We start from the raw sequence: 13,102 nt of genomic DNA, 5'->3' as shown, positions 1-13,102 counted from the left end.
GGTGAAGGCATCCAGGGCTGGTTCTCTGTCCTCTCTGTACAGGGAGTATAAACGACTCACCTTGTGGTTCTGTGGGGAGCCAAAGTGGTTCACATCTGGAAGACCCTACATGTGGAAGATTGCATCCACCACGGAGGAGTTCAGGGACCACTCGTGGGGGTGGAACGTCTGACTCAGGCAATCTGCCACCACATTCTTCGTCCATGCCAGGTATACCGCTCGGAAGAGCATGCCCCTGGACAGGGCCCAGATCTGCACGGGATCCTGGCAGAAAAGATAGGAGCCTGTGCCCCCTTGCTTGTTCACGGACCACATGGCCACTTGGTTGTCCGCCTGTTTGAGGACAACCTTGTGGGACAGCCGGTCCTAGAAAGCATTCAGGGCATACCTCATCGCCCGTATTTCCAGGAAATTTATCTGGCAGCTCGCCTCGGCCAACGCCCACACACCCTGCGTGCGGAGGCCATTCACATGTGCACCCCAGCCAATGTTGGAGGCGTCGGTGGTAAGGATCACCTGAGCAGGAGAGGCTTGAAAGGGAAGGCCCCTCACCAGGTTAGCCACTTGCTCACACCACACGAGGGGGTCCTTGAGTGGCCTGCTTATCCGGACTAGTTCGGAGAACTCCTGGGAAGCCTTGTACCAATGGGAGCGGAGAGTTCATTGCGTCACCCTTATGGCAAGGCGGGCTATCGGGGTGATGTGCATCGATGCCACCATGTGGCCCAGAAGCCGCAAGAGTAAGTGGGCCGAGGTTGTGCGCCTGCGGTGAATGGACCAAACTAGTCCCACCAGAGCTGTCGCACGGTCGCTGGGGAGGAACACCTCAGTGTCCAGGCAGGCAGGCCCTGATAAAGCTGAGCTGCTGGGATGGTATCAGCTGGGATAATGGATAATTGATGAGAAAACCCAGCGACTGGAGCACCTAGACTATCAAGTGTAGGGCCTGAAGGGCTCCCTCCTTCCAGGGGCTCCTGACGAGCCAATCATCCAAGTATGGGAACACATGCACTCCTTTGCGCCGCAAATGTGCCCCTACCACCGCCAAGGTGAGGAGGCGAGACCAAAGGGCAGAACCCTGTTCTGAAAGTGCTGCCAGCCCACCACAAAGTGCAGGAATTTCCAATGAGGAGGAAGTTAGACACATTCCTACTCCCATAGCAACCTAAAACTTAACTAGGACCTGATCAAAATTGAGATGAAGGCAGCAGTCCAGCAGCAAGAGGGGGGCTTCCCAGTCTTTTGCATCGAGTGTCACATGTATGATTTTTTACCCACCGGTGAGAAGTTGTACATGTGCATGCGATGCAAAGAGCTCCTGGCTCTCAGAGAACGAGTCCGATCTCTGGAGGCTAGAGTGGCAGACCTGGAGGAGCTGAGGCAGACAGAGAGGTATATAGATGAGACCTTCAGGAACATAGTAGTCAAGCCCCATCTTCAAACTGGCAGCCCTGGTGCTGCCTTGGAGGAAGAAGGTCTCATGATGGGAGAGCACCAACCAGGTGTAGCAGGAAAGGATCCTGTAGCAAGGACCTGCTCTCCAGGTGATGCATTGTCCTTTCGCACTGAGGATATCTCCCCAAGGCCTACTGCCCAGGAGGGAAGGGTTAGGTCGGCAATCATAGTTGGTGATTCGATTATTAGGAATGTAGATAGCTGGGTGGCTAGAGGGCGTGAGGATCGCCTGGTAACATGCTTACCTGGTGCGAAGGTGGCGGACCTCACGCGTTACCTAGATAGGATTTTAGACAGTGCTGGGGAGGAGCCGGCTGTCGTGGTACATGTGGGCACCAACGACATAGGAAAATGTGGGAGGTTCTGGAAGCCAAATTTAGGCTCTTAGGTAGAAAGCTTAAATCCAGAACCTCCAGGGTAGCATTCTCTGAAATGCTCCCTGTTCCACGCGCAGGTCACCAGAGGCAGGCAGAGCTCCGGAGTCTCAATGCGTGAATGAGACGATGGTGCAAGGAAGAGGGATTCAGTTTTGTTAGGAACTGGGGAACCTTTTGGGGAAGGGGGAGTCTCTTCCGAAGGGATGGGCTGCACCTTAACCAGGGTGGAACCAGACTGCTGGCGCTAACCTTTAAAAAGGAGATAGAGCAGCTTTTAAACTAGAACAAAGAAGAAAGCCGACAGTCGCTCAGCAGCGCATGGTTCGGAGAGAGGTATCTTTAAAGGATACTAATGATACATTAGAATTAGAGCATCCCGACAGTGAGGTTCCAATAATTAGAAAAGTAGTCCAGTGGAGTGCCTCAGGGATCTGTATTGGGACCCTTACTTTTCAATATATTTATAAATGATCTGGAAAGAAATACGACGAGTGAGATAATCAAATTTGCAGATGACACAAAATTGTTCAGAGTAGTTAAATCACAAGCAGATTGTGATAAATTGCAGGAAGACCTTATGAGACTGGAAAATTGGGCATCCAAATGGCAGATGAAATTTAATGTGGATAAGTGCAAGGTGATGCATATAGGGAAAAATAACCCATGCTATAATTACACAACGTTGGATTCCAGATTAGGTGCTACAACCCAAGAAAGAGATCTAGGTGTCATAGTGGATAACACATTGAAATCGTCGGTACAGTGTGCTGCAGCAGTTAAAAAAGAAAACAGAATGTTGAGAATTATTAGAAAGGGAATGGTGAATAAAACGGAAAATGTCATAATGCCTCTGTATCGCTCCATGGTGAGACCGCACCTTGAATACTGTGTACAATTCTGGTCGCCGCATCTCAAAAAAGATATAATTGCGATGGAGAAGGTACAGAGAAGGGCTACCAAAATGATAAAGGGAATGGAACAACTCCCCTATGAGGAAAGACTAAAGAGGTTAGGACTTTTCAGCTTGGAGAAGAGACGACTGAGGGGGGATATGATAGAGGTGTTTAAAATCATGAGAGGTCTAGAACGGGTAGATGTGAATCGGTTATTTACTCTTTCGGATAGTAGAAAGACTAGTGGGCACTCCATGAAGTTAGCATGGGGCACATTTAAAATAATCGGAGAAAGTTCTTTTTTACTCAACGCACAATTAAACTCTGGAATTTGTTGCCGGAGAATGTGGTTAGTGCAGTTAGTATAGCTGTGTTTAAAAAAGGATTGGATAAGTTCTTGGAGGAGAAGTCCATTACCTGTTATTAAGTTCACTTAGAGAATAGCCACTGCCATTAGCAATGGTTACATGGAATAGACTTAGTTTTTGGGTACTTGCCAGGTTCTTATGGCCTGGATTGGCCACTGTTGGAAACAGGATGCTGGGCTTGATGGACCCTTGGTCTGACCCAGTATGGCATTTTCTTATGTTCTTGAAGGATGCTTCCTTATAAGGTAGTGCACCCTCTACTAATCCTCAGTATGGAGTATATCAAAGCAAAGAGGAAAACAAGGATGGATCAAGAACAATAGAATTCAGTAACAACTAACAGTGTGCAATGGACAGTGGGATGTACCAAAGCTTCCCTACGTAGGGTGGGCCCCGGAAAGTCCTGCTCGAATGACCCTAGAGCCAAAGGAGCCAAAAGTAGGCGACTGTATGTGTAGATGATGACGACGAGCAACGGTATGTAACGATTTTCAAGTTGCCGCTCGACAAATCTCCTGGAATGAGACCATTTGCATCTCCGCCCAGGAAGTAGCTTGAGCGCAAAGAGAATGGGCCGCCCCAATGCAGGCCACCGAGATCGCCTCTTTCAGCCAGCGAGCAATGGTAGTTTTCGACGCCTTGGCCCCTTTCTTCGGACCATGCCAGAGAACGAAAAGATGGTCCAACAAGCGAAAATCATTAGCGACTTCCAGATAGCGAATTAGGATACGCTTGACATCTAGCTTGCATAGATCCGCCGATGCGCCCGCTGAGAAGGACGGAAGCTCTACCATCTGATTCAAGTGGAACTCGGAAACCACCTTGGGCAGAAAAGCAGGCACAGTGCGCAAGGAAATTCCCAAATCCGTAAAACGAAGGTAGGGCTCTCTGCAAGAGAGTGCTCGAAGCTCCGAGATTCTGCGGGCAGAACAGATAGCAACCATGAACACCGTCGAGAGTGAGATCCCTGAGGGTCGCGGAACGCATGGGTTCAAAGGGAGGCCCGACCAAGATTCGGAGAACAAGATTGAGACTCCACAAGGCATAAAGAGCGTGGACCAGAGGTTTCACGTGCTTCACCTCCCCCTGAGGAATCAGATGAGAGGTGAGAGGAAAGGGACATTCCCTCTCGTTGATGAAGTAGAGAGCCTAGGGCAAAGACTTGCACTCTCAGCGAGTTGTAGGCCAGACCCTTGTCCAGTCCCTGTTGAAGAAAAGATAGGATCTGAGCCACCGAGGCGGACCATGGCAACACAGGTATGGAGGCACACCAGTTCTCAAAAACCTTCCATACCCTGACATAGGAGACGGAGGTAGATGTTTTTCTAGACATGAGGAGGGTCGAGATAACGGCCTCTGGGTATCCACGCCGTCTCAGCCAGTGCCTCTCAAAAGCCAGGCCACAAGACAGAAGCAATCGGCCTGGGCGAAAGATACCAGACCCTGACACAGCAAGCGTGGAAGGTGACCCAAAGAGGTCTGTCCACTGCGAGGTTGATCAAGTCTGCAAACCACGGGCGACGGGGCCATTCCGGCGCCACCAGTATTACCGGGCCCTAGTGGGACTCTATTCTCCGGAGCACCTTGCCCACCAGAGGCCAAGGGGGAAACACGTAGAGGAGAAAGTGACGGGGCCAGGGGAGGACTAAGGCATCCACTCCCTTCTGCGCCGTACTCTCTTCTGCGACTGAAGAACCGAGCTGCCTTGGCATTCTGGGAGGTTGCCATTAGGTCCAGGTAGGGGGTCCCCCATCTGTGGAACAGGAGATTCACCACCTCCTTTGAGAGTTCCCACTCTCCGGGATCTAGATGTTGACAACTGAGAAAGTCGGCTTGAACGTTGTCTATGCCTGCGATTTGGGAAGCTGCTAGGCGGGAGAAGTGAGTTTACGCCCACGCCATCAACCTGTCTGTCTCCCGAGAGACATGCCAGCTCCTCGTGCCCCCTTGGTGATTGATGTAAGCCACAGTGGTCGCATTGTCAGAGTATTCGGACTGCGCGATGATGGACGAGAGGTAGGAAGCATTTCAATGCCAGACGCACTGCTCTGGTCTCCAAGCGATTGATCGGGCAGGTTGTTTGGGACGGCCTCCACTTCCTTTGCGCAGAACTCATCTGATACACTGCTCCCCAGCCAGAGAGACTGGCGTCCTTCGTGACAATTACCCATTTCAGGATGTCCAAAGGAAAACCCTGGAGAAGATGAGTTATGATGAACCACCACAAGAGACTGTCCTTGGCTCCCTGCGAGAAAGGGAGGATGGCTTGGAAGTCTCGAGACACCGGCTTCCAGCAGGAGAGCAAGGCGCGCCGTAAGGGACGATTATGCGCAAACACCCAGGGGACCAGATCGATGGTGGAAGCCATGGATCCCAGGACCTGGAGGTAATCCCACGCCGTTGGAAGCGAGAGATCAATGAGTCTGAGCTATATGAGTGTATGAGCCCTGTCCGGGGGCTGGGACACCTTGCCTAGCGCTGTGTCGAAATGCGCCCCCAGGAAGTCCAGAGACAGATGGAGAAAGGCTGCTCTTGGCGAAGTTGACCACCCAACCGAGGGAGTGAAGAAACACCACCTTGTCGACCGCCCGGTGGCACTGGGCTGAGGACTTTGCCCGAATGAGCCAGTCGTCCAGGTATGGGTGCACCAAGACACCCTCCCTACTACTATCATCACTTTCATGAAGGTTCGAGGAGCGGACGCAAGACCAAAGGGTAGAGCATGGAATTGGAAATGCTGTCCCAGAATCTTGAATCGCAAAAAACGCTGGTGCGCCTGGAGGATGGGAATGTGTAGATAAGCTTCCGTCAGATCCAGGGAGGTCAAAAATTCTCTGGAGTGCACCGCCACTATTACGGAGCGCAAGGTTTCCATCCAAAAGTGGGGAATCTTGAGGGCCCTGTTGACCATCTTGAGATCCAAGATCGGGCGGAAGGAACCTTCCTTCTTGGGGACTACGAAGTATACCGAATAATGTCCCCAGCCTACTTCCAGAGAGGGCACCAGACGAATCGCTCCGAGAGCCAGAAGCCTGTCGCGTATCTGCCGGACTATGAATTGTTTCTGGACTGGACCACATGGAGAGAAGAGGAACCTGTCTTAGTGGCCGAGCAAATTCTAACGCGTAGCCGTGTCTTACAATATCCAGGACTCACTGATCTGACGTGATGTTCACCCACTCCTCGTAGAAAAGGGAGAGACATCCCCCTATCCTGGGGATCGGGCCGGCATAGCTTCATTGTGAAGACTTGGAGGACGTCTCCTGTGCCGGACCAGACCAGGGCTGTCTTCGGGCACGAAAGGACCAAGTCCAGGATTGGGATCGAGAGGACGGCTGACGAGGGGCTGCAGTCCTTGCCTGGCGGAAACTACGTTGATTCCTGAATTGGCTTCTAGTGAGATAGAACAACCTAGAAGAACGAGGGCGATCCTCTGGCAGCTTGTGTACCTTATTCTCTCCGAGGGACTTGATAATCTGGTCCAGATACTCCCCAAATAGTAGCATACCCTTGAAGGATAGGGATCCCAGCTGCGACTTGGAAGAAGAATCCGCCGACCAGTTGCGGAGCCAGAGGAGGCGTCTAGCCGAGACTGCAGAAACCATAGATCTGGCCAAGACTCTCAGAATGTCATATAGAGCGTCTGCTCCATATGCTATGACGGCCTCCAGGTGGTCTGCCTGAAGTGCTTCCTGGGAGCTGAGCAGCTGTTGAATCCAGTGGAGGCCTGCACGCTGAGCGAAGGAACTACAAATGGCCGCCCGGAACCCCAGAGCGGACACCTCAAATACTCTTAAGATAAACTTCCAGCTTTCGATCCTGAAGATCTCGCAAGGCTGCACCACCCGTTACTGGAATGGTAGTTCTTTTCGTCACCGCTGAGACCGCAGAATCTACTTTGGAACCTTAAGGAGCTCCAGGAAATCATCCGGGAGAGGATATAGCTTATCCATGGCTCTGCCGACCTTGGAGGGAGGTCTCTGGAGAATCCCATTCCCTGGATAACAGTTGAAGGAAAGTGGGATGGAAGGAAAGGATCTACATGGCGGACGTAGACCAGCCAGAAGGGGGTCCCCTTTCTTCTTTGGTGGATTAGGTTCAGGCGGGTCCTGAGGGGCCTCAATGTCCAATTCCTGTAGGATATGTGGAATGAGGGGGTCCAGCTCATCCCTCTGGAAGATCCGCAGGACTCTAGGATCATCCCCTTCCAACTGAGCTGCAGTTGAAGATTCATCCGGATCCGGGTCCTGCTGAGGAACAGACTACCCGGCAGAGGGGTGTTCCAAACAGACCCTCGGAGCGCTTGAAGTGGTCAGAGGCACCCCTGTTCCCGGGACCGCTGACCCTTTGGCACTCCCCAAGACCTCAGTGGAATCAGCCATTCTGGGTACCTTAGGAGGAGGAGGTCCCGCCAGAAATTCCTGGTGCTGGCCCATCCTGGCCAGGTAAGTATTGTGAAGCAGGAGAACAAAATCCATGGAAAACGGATGTGGCCCCGATGGAGGAAGAATGGGAAGATCCCCTGACGGAGGAAAAGGCTCAAGAGGTGGAACGAGTGTCAAAACCGGTGGCTGAGATGAAAAAGGCGCGTCCTGCTCTTCCCTGTTAACGCAGGGGCAGCCAAGTCTGGAGACAAAATGGCCGCAGTTCCCGCGGTCAGCAGGATCGGGGCCGGCCCCTGTCCGTCGAGTCCGGCAAGAAGATGAGAACCAGAGCGGCCCGGCGGCTGAGAAGGTCCCTCCCCACCAGGGAGGCAAGCTGTGCAAATCCCCTCGTGGGAGAGCCTCGACCCGGCTCTCCACAAGCGCAGCACCTAGATGAACGGGGCATGGGGATCCCCGACGGAGCCGCGAGGGAACCAGCTGACTTCAACACGAGAAAACAGGCAGGGCTTAAAGCTGCAGGAAGCGGGAAAAACCTCCGCTTCAGCCTGTTCTTCCTCACGCTCACCAGGTTCGTGGCTGTAAGAAGCGGGTAATAGCCTCCGCTTCAGTCCTGCTCTCTCTCTCATCTCTATCTCTCAGCGACCCACAGATAGAGGCACAGAGGAATAACGCCTCTCTGTGCCGACTGCCCGAGGAAAACAGCATCTCAGGATAGCAGCCACAGGGGGAGAGGTCGGCACCACAGACTTGCACTCCGGAGAGAGGAAGAGAGGAAATAACCTGTCAAAAGGAAATAAAGACAAACTTACCCCGACAACAGAGATGGGAGGGGTGGGGAGAGCTGCAAATAGTACTGCCTGCAAGCTATAGAATGCTCCCAGTAAAACAGGAGCAGAGGCTACAGGAGAGCTCTCCAAATAATTCCCTCAGAAATTAAAAAGTTTTTTGTTTTTTTTTTAAATCAGACTTGATGCATCCAATAGAAAGGAAAGCTGAGGAAAATAGAGAAAATTCCTAAAATAGCTTTCTCGTCATCTCAGTGGGGAACAGAAGCCACCATTGTCATCTGTTGGAGTCAAGAGAATACTGGGGATTAGTAAAGGGTGCACTACCTTATAAGGAAGCATCCTTCAAAATTCTATCTGACTCCATCTGCTGGAAGGGGGAGATAAGCCTACTGTCTGGACTGATCCTGGTAAGAACATAAGAACATGCCATACTGGGTCAGACCAAGGGACCATCAAACCCAGCATCCTGTTTCCAACAGTGGCCAATCCAGGCCATAAGAACCTGGCAAGTACCCAAAAACTAAGTCTATTCCATGTTACCGTTGCTAGTAATAGCGGTGGTTATTATCTAAGTCAACTTAATTAATAGCAGGTAATGGACTTCTCCTCCAAGAACTTATCCAATCCTTTTTTAAAACACAGCTATACTAACTGCACTAACCACATCTTCTGGCAACAAATTCCAGAGTTTAATTGTGCATTGAGTGAAAAAGAACTTTCTCCGATTAGTTTTAAATGTGCTGCATGCTAACTTCATGGAGTGCCCCCTAGTCTATTATCCGAAAGAGTAAAAAAACGGATTCACATCTACCCGTTCTAGATCTCTCATGATTTTAAACACCTCTATCATATCCCCCTCAGCCGTCTGGAACGTACAGGGAACAGCAACAAAAAATACATTTACTCTGGGATCTGCCGGGTAACTCCTAGTGATTCAGACTGGCCAGCGTTAGAGACAAGACGCTGAGCTCAATGGACCTTTGGTCCAAAACAGGATGGCAAATGTTTTGTTCTAATGAGCATAAGAGCCTACCTGTAACTACAAAATTATTGAAGAACTATGCTAAAGAGCAATTAATGATGTATCAAATTTTAAAGGGTTTGATTCTGGCATATTTGAAAGGCATACAAATCGACAAATGCAAAAGAGTTCCCATTTCTTTATGCTACTTAAAAACATGATCTGGTAATTTCTGCCCAGTGGCTCCCAAGGTTGTCCTCAGGAGTCCTAAACAACTGGGGGTAGATTTTCAAAGGGTTACGCGCGTAACCCCCGAAAACCTTTTGCATTTGTCGATTTGTATGCCTTTCAAATTTGCCAGATTCAAACCCTTTAAAATTTGATACATGGTGGGCATGGTGGTGGTCCAGGGGCGGTCCCGAGTCCTCCGGCACAGAGGCGTACGTTTTAAAATTTGGGCCCTTGGGTTTTCAAGATAGCTAGAATAAATACACATGAAAAATATTTGGCTACAATAGAGATAAAGCATGCATGCTGTGGATATCCTGTAAAGTCAATCAACAGGGTGATAGCAGGGGAGTTCCTGGAAGGCCAGGTTTTATAACCAGTTTCAGCTTATTTACAGCTGTGCAAATATATAGACCACATAGAAGAACTTATCTAATATGCCCACATTTTAACCGGTTGACATGGAATTCCAAACCTAGTGCACAAAATTCCCTAGAACATCTTTTACTCCAAAAAAACTACTTATTCAGGAAAGAAAATTGACTCCTAATATTAAAGTAAAGGAGAGCACAACTCACAGCTCTTAAGTCTTACCATTCATTCCATTCACTCCAAATTCTCAGTGCTCCCTATACTTCACAACCTCCTTGTTGATGCCCTTCCTCACACCCTACCCATGTTTCACTTTACCAACTTTCCAAATGCTCTCATTTGATACTCCTTTTGTTTCCACTATTGTTCAACTCTTAAAGCTGGAATGAGTAAACTCCTTAAAGAAGAAATCTTACAGAATTTTGGTGAACAAACATCCAGACCAGGGTTCAAGTCCTATTGTTGCTCCTTGTGACCTTGGACAAGTCACTTTGCCCTCCACTGCCTTAGGTACAAACTTATGGGCCGATGCAATACAGTACTCTCACCCAAGCACACTGTTTAACTCACAGTTGGACATGGATTGTATAAGCGCAAGCAAATCTCCTTATGCAATAAGGGGATTAACGCCTCCACAACGTGCATCCAACAAACCAGGAAAATTAATAGCACTCATCATATGCAAATGCATGTGAATGCAGCTATTAGTTATGCTCTCCGGATGCAAAAAAAACATCCAATACACACATTTTTGTGCACACAAATTAACACCTGCCCAGAGCAGGCGTTAATTTCTGAGCGCCCCAAAAAATTGTACATAAAAGCAGCAAATACTGCTTTTCTGTACTTCCGCCAACTTAATACCATGACAGAGAAACAAGAGAGTTAGGAAAAAAAAACAAAACAAACTCTTCTCCCTCCTTGACAGCTTGAGCCCTGTCTGAACTGCTCTAAGCTCCCACCCCATGAGTGAAGGGATCAATCATTATCACATGTCAGTGAAAGGACCAATCCCATTTCAGAAGGCTGTCCTGAAAGGGGATTGGCCCTTTCAATGACATGTGACAGTGAACAGACCAATGGGCAATAAGTGAAGGGTGCCCACACTTTAATATTGATTTATTCACTCCTTCTGACCTGCCCTAAGCTCCCTCAGGGCAGGAAGCTTAGGGCAGGTCAGGCTTGGAAAATGGACGCTGAATTTATTAGCCTCTGTTTTTCTAACCCATGGAAGTGCGCCAGTTAGGAAAACGGATGCTGATAAATTCAGCATCCATTTTCCAAACCAGTGGACCTCTCTCGGGCGCATGCTGTCAAGGAGGCGCTAGGGGCACACAATCGCCCCTAGCGCCTCCTTGACAGCATGAGCCCTAATTTAAATATTGCATTGCACCGCCAGGAGAGGTGCCTGGGGGCGCTAGGAAAGCAGGTGCTGAACACTCAGCGCCCGCTTTCAGCGCACTTTTTTTGCACTGGCCCCTTAGATTGTAAATCCTCTGTGGATTGGGAAATACCTACAGTACCTGAATGTAATCCACTTTGAAATGCCGAAAATCAGAATATAAACATCTAAAGCAAATAAATTAATCCATAAATCTTCAGTTTTGTTCTCCAGTCATACTGGAAGCATAAAGATATTCAGCTGAGTTTAGAGTTCACATCACATGACACTTGTTCTCCATTTGAGAAAGTTTATAAATAATTTGAAAAAGTTAACTAATTGCTAAATAGCATGGTCAAGTTGGTAAGTAAGCTTCTGAATAACCCCAGAGTTCTTGGGGGAAATATACTACATTTAAAAGGTGTAATTTTACTCAGAAACTGGACGCAGTGTAAATTTCACTTTTTTTTTCTTTTTAAACACAGGCTAGTTAGATGGTCCATTGCGCTGCAATGGTTGTGAGATATCTATGATAAGAAGGTTGTGTTTAAGTACTGTGCAAAAATACCCTAGAGTATAATCGAAACAGGGAAGTGAGCCTTGTACAGAATGCGAAGGCATTCATCCATTTCCTGCTCCAAAGATACATCACCAAAAAGGAGGTATACATCTCCGCACCACTAATATAGCAGCAACTACACTATAAAACAAACTGAACCACGCTTCCAGTATGTCCTGTGCCGAGCCCTAATCCACAGCATACACAGAACAATATAGACATAATCGGTCCGCTGACTCATTACCTGGCCCGTGCCTATGAAACCCGAGCAGAGGCAAGGCGTAGTAGAACTGACACGAACAACGATGGCGTCCTGATCTGCGTATTAGAGCTGCATCACGTCGCGCCCCTCAAAAGTCTCGCGCGTGCGCAATTCAGAGAGAGACAATCGGGAGTGTTTTGTTTTTTTATATAAAAGAGCTTAATGTTAATACGTTACTGAAAAAAGAAACTGCTGCTAAACATACTGTTCAGTACATTTAAATATAGCTATGTAATACTGATGAAGCAACTACTATAGTTGGCTTTTCAGTACATTTTTCCATAATTTTAATTTGTTGGACGCATATTACTTCTGTACATAGTTTTGCATGCATGCTTTTTAAAAACCATATAATGTGATCTTTTTTTTACACTTTCATAATCTGGATAAATCTTTCAGGGGCCGCGAAAAGCCTTTTTGTTTGGGGGAGACTAACCAAGCTCCACTCCTAGCTCCACCCCCACTGTCAATTTCTTTACAATTAACATCATCCTGTCTTGTACATTCTTTTACAAATCAGATTAGAATGATTCATCCCCAGACCACCAATAAAATATTTGATACTAGAAAACTGCTAAATACTTTTTTTCTGCATGTGGACAGGAATGGGTTACCCCTGAAATAAAGTTGGATGGGTTAGAGCCTGGGTAGCCCACCTCGTTTCAATGTGGGCAGCTTCTGATTGAAGAAAGTCATTAGATACACTGTGAAAAGTCTCTAGATTGAGTAAAAGATAGCTAAAGCCATGGTGTTGCACAGTGGCTTCCTTATAGCTGGTGAGCCTAAGATTGGTGGGGAAAGAGTGTGGCTCACACTCTCACTCCCTCTCTTACTATCTCAGAATACTCACATTCTCTATCACACACAATTTCTAACACAAGCTTAGTCACTGACATATGCTCAGGCTTTGACATGCACTCACAGTATTTCAGACATAGACTCACACACATTCTTAGACACTATGCCATACACACATACATATGCTTCTGCTGCTGCTCATGTGCTCACCTATACCCCAATATTCAAAAAAGATTTATATATGTAAATGTAACTGTAACCGTCTCTTTTTAGTC

At 48.3% G+C, this 13,102-nt stretch overlaps 1 protein-coding gene across 1 annotated transcript in view; it reads right to left on the bottom strand.

Annotated features, from left to right (window-relative positions):
* LOC115087279 (lysosomal-trafficking regulator-like) overlaps positions 1 to 12,117 on the bottom strand; it is a 1,534,685-nt gene extending 1,522,568 nt beyond the window's left edge. Inside the window, 1 exon segment of the mRNA XM_029594260.1 lies at positions 12,012 to 12,117. The gene's annotated coding sequence lies outside the window, so the exon portion shown is untranslated.
* Positions 12,118 to 13,102: the final 985 nt, after the last annotated feature.

The sequence above is a fragment of the Rhinatrema bivittatum genome, chromosome 3 (assembly GCF_901001135.1).
Source record: "Rhinatrema bivittatum chromosome 3, aRhiBiv1.1, whole genome shotgun sequence".
Taxonomy (NCBI): Eukaryota; Metazoa; Chordata; class Amphibia; order Gymnophiona; family Rhinatrematidae; genus Rhinatrema; species Rhinatrema bivittatum.
The sequence above is the reverse complement of the archived record's forward strand: the minus strand, read 5'-3'. Positions and strand labels throughout refer to the sequence as shown.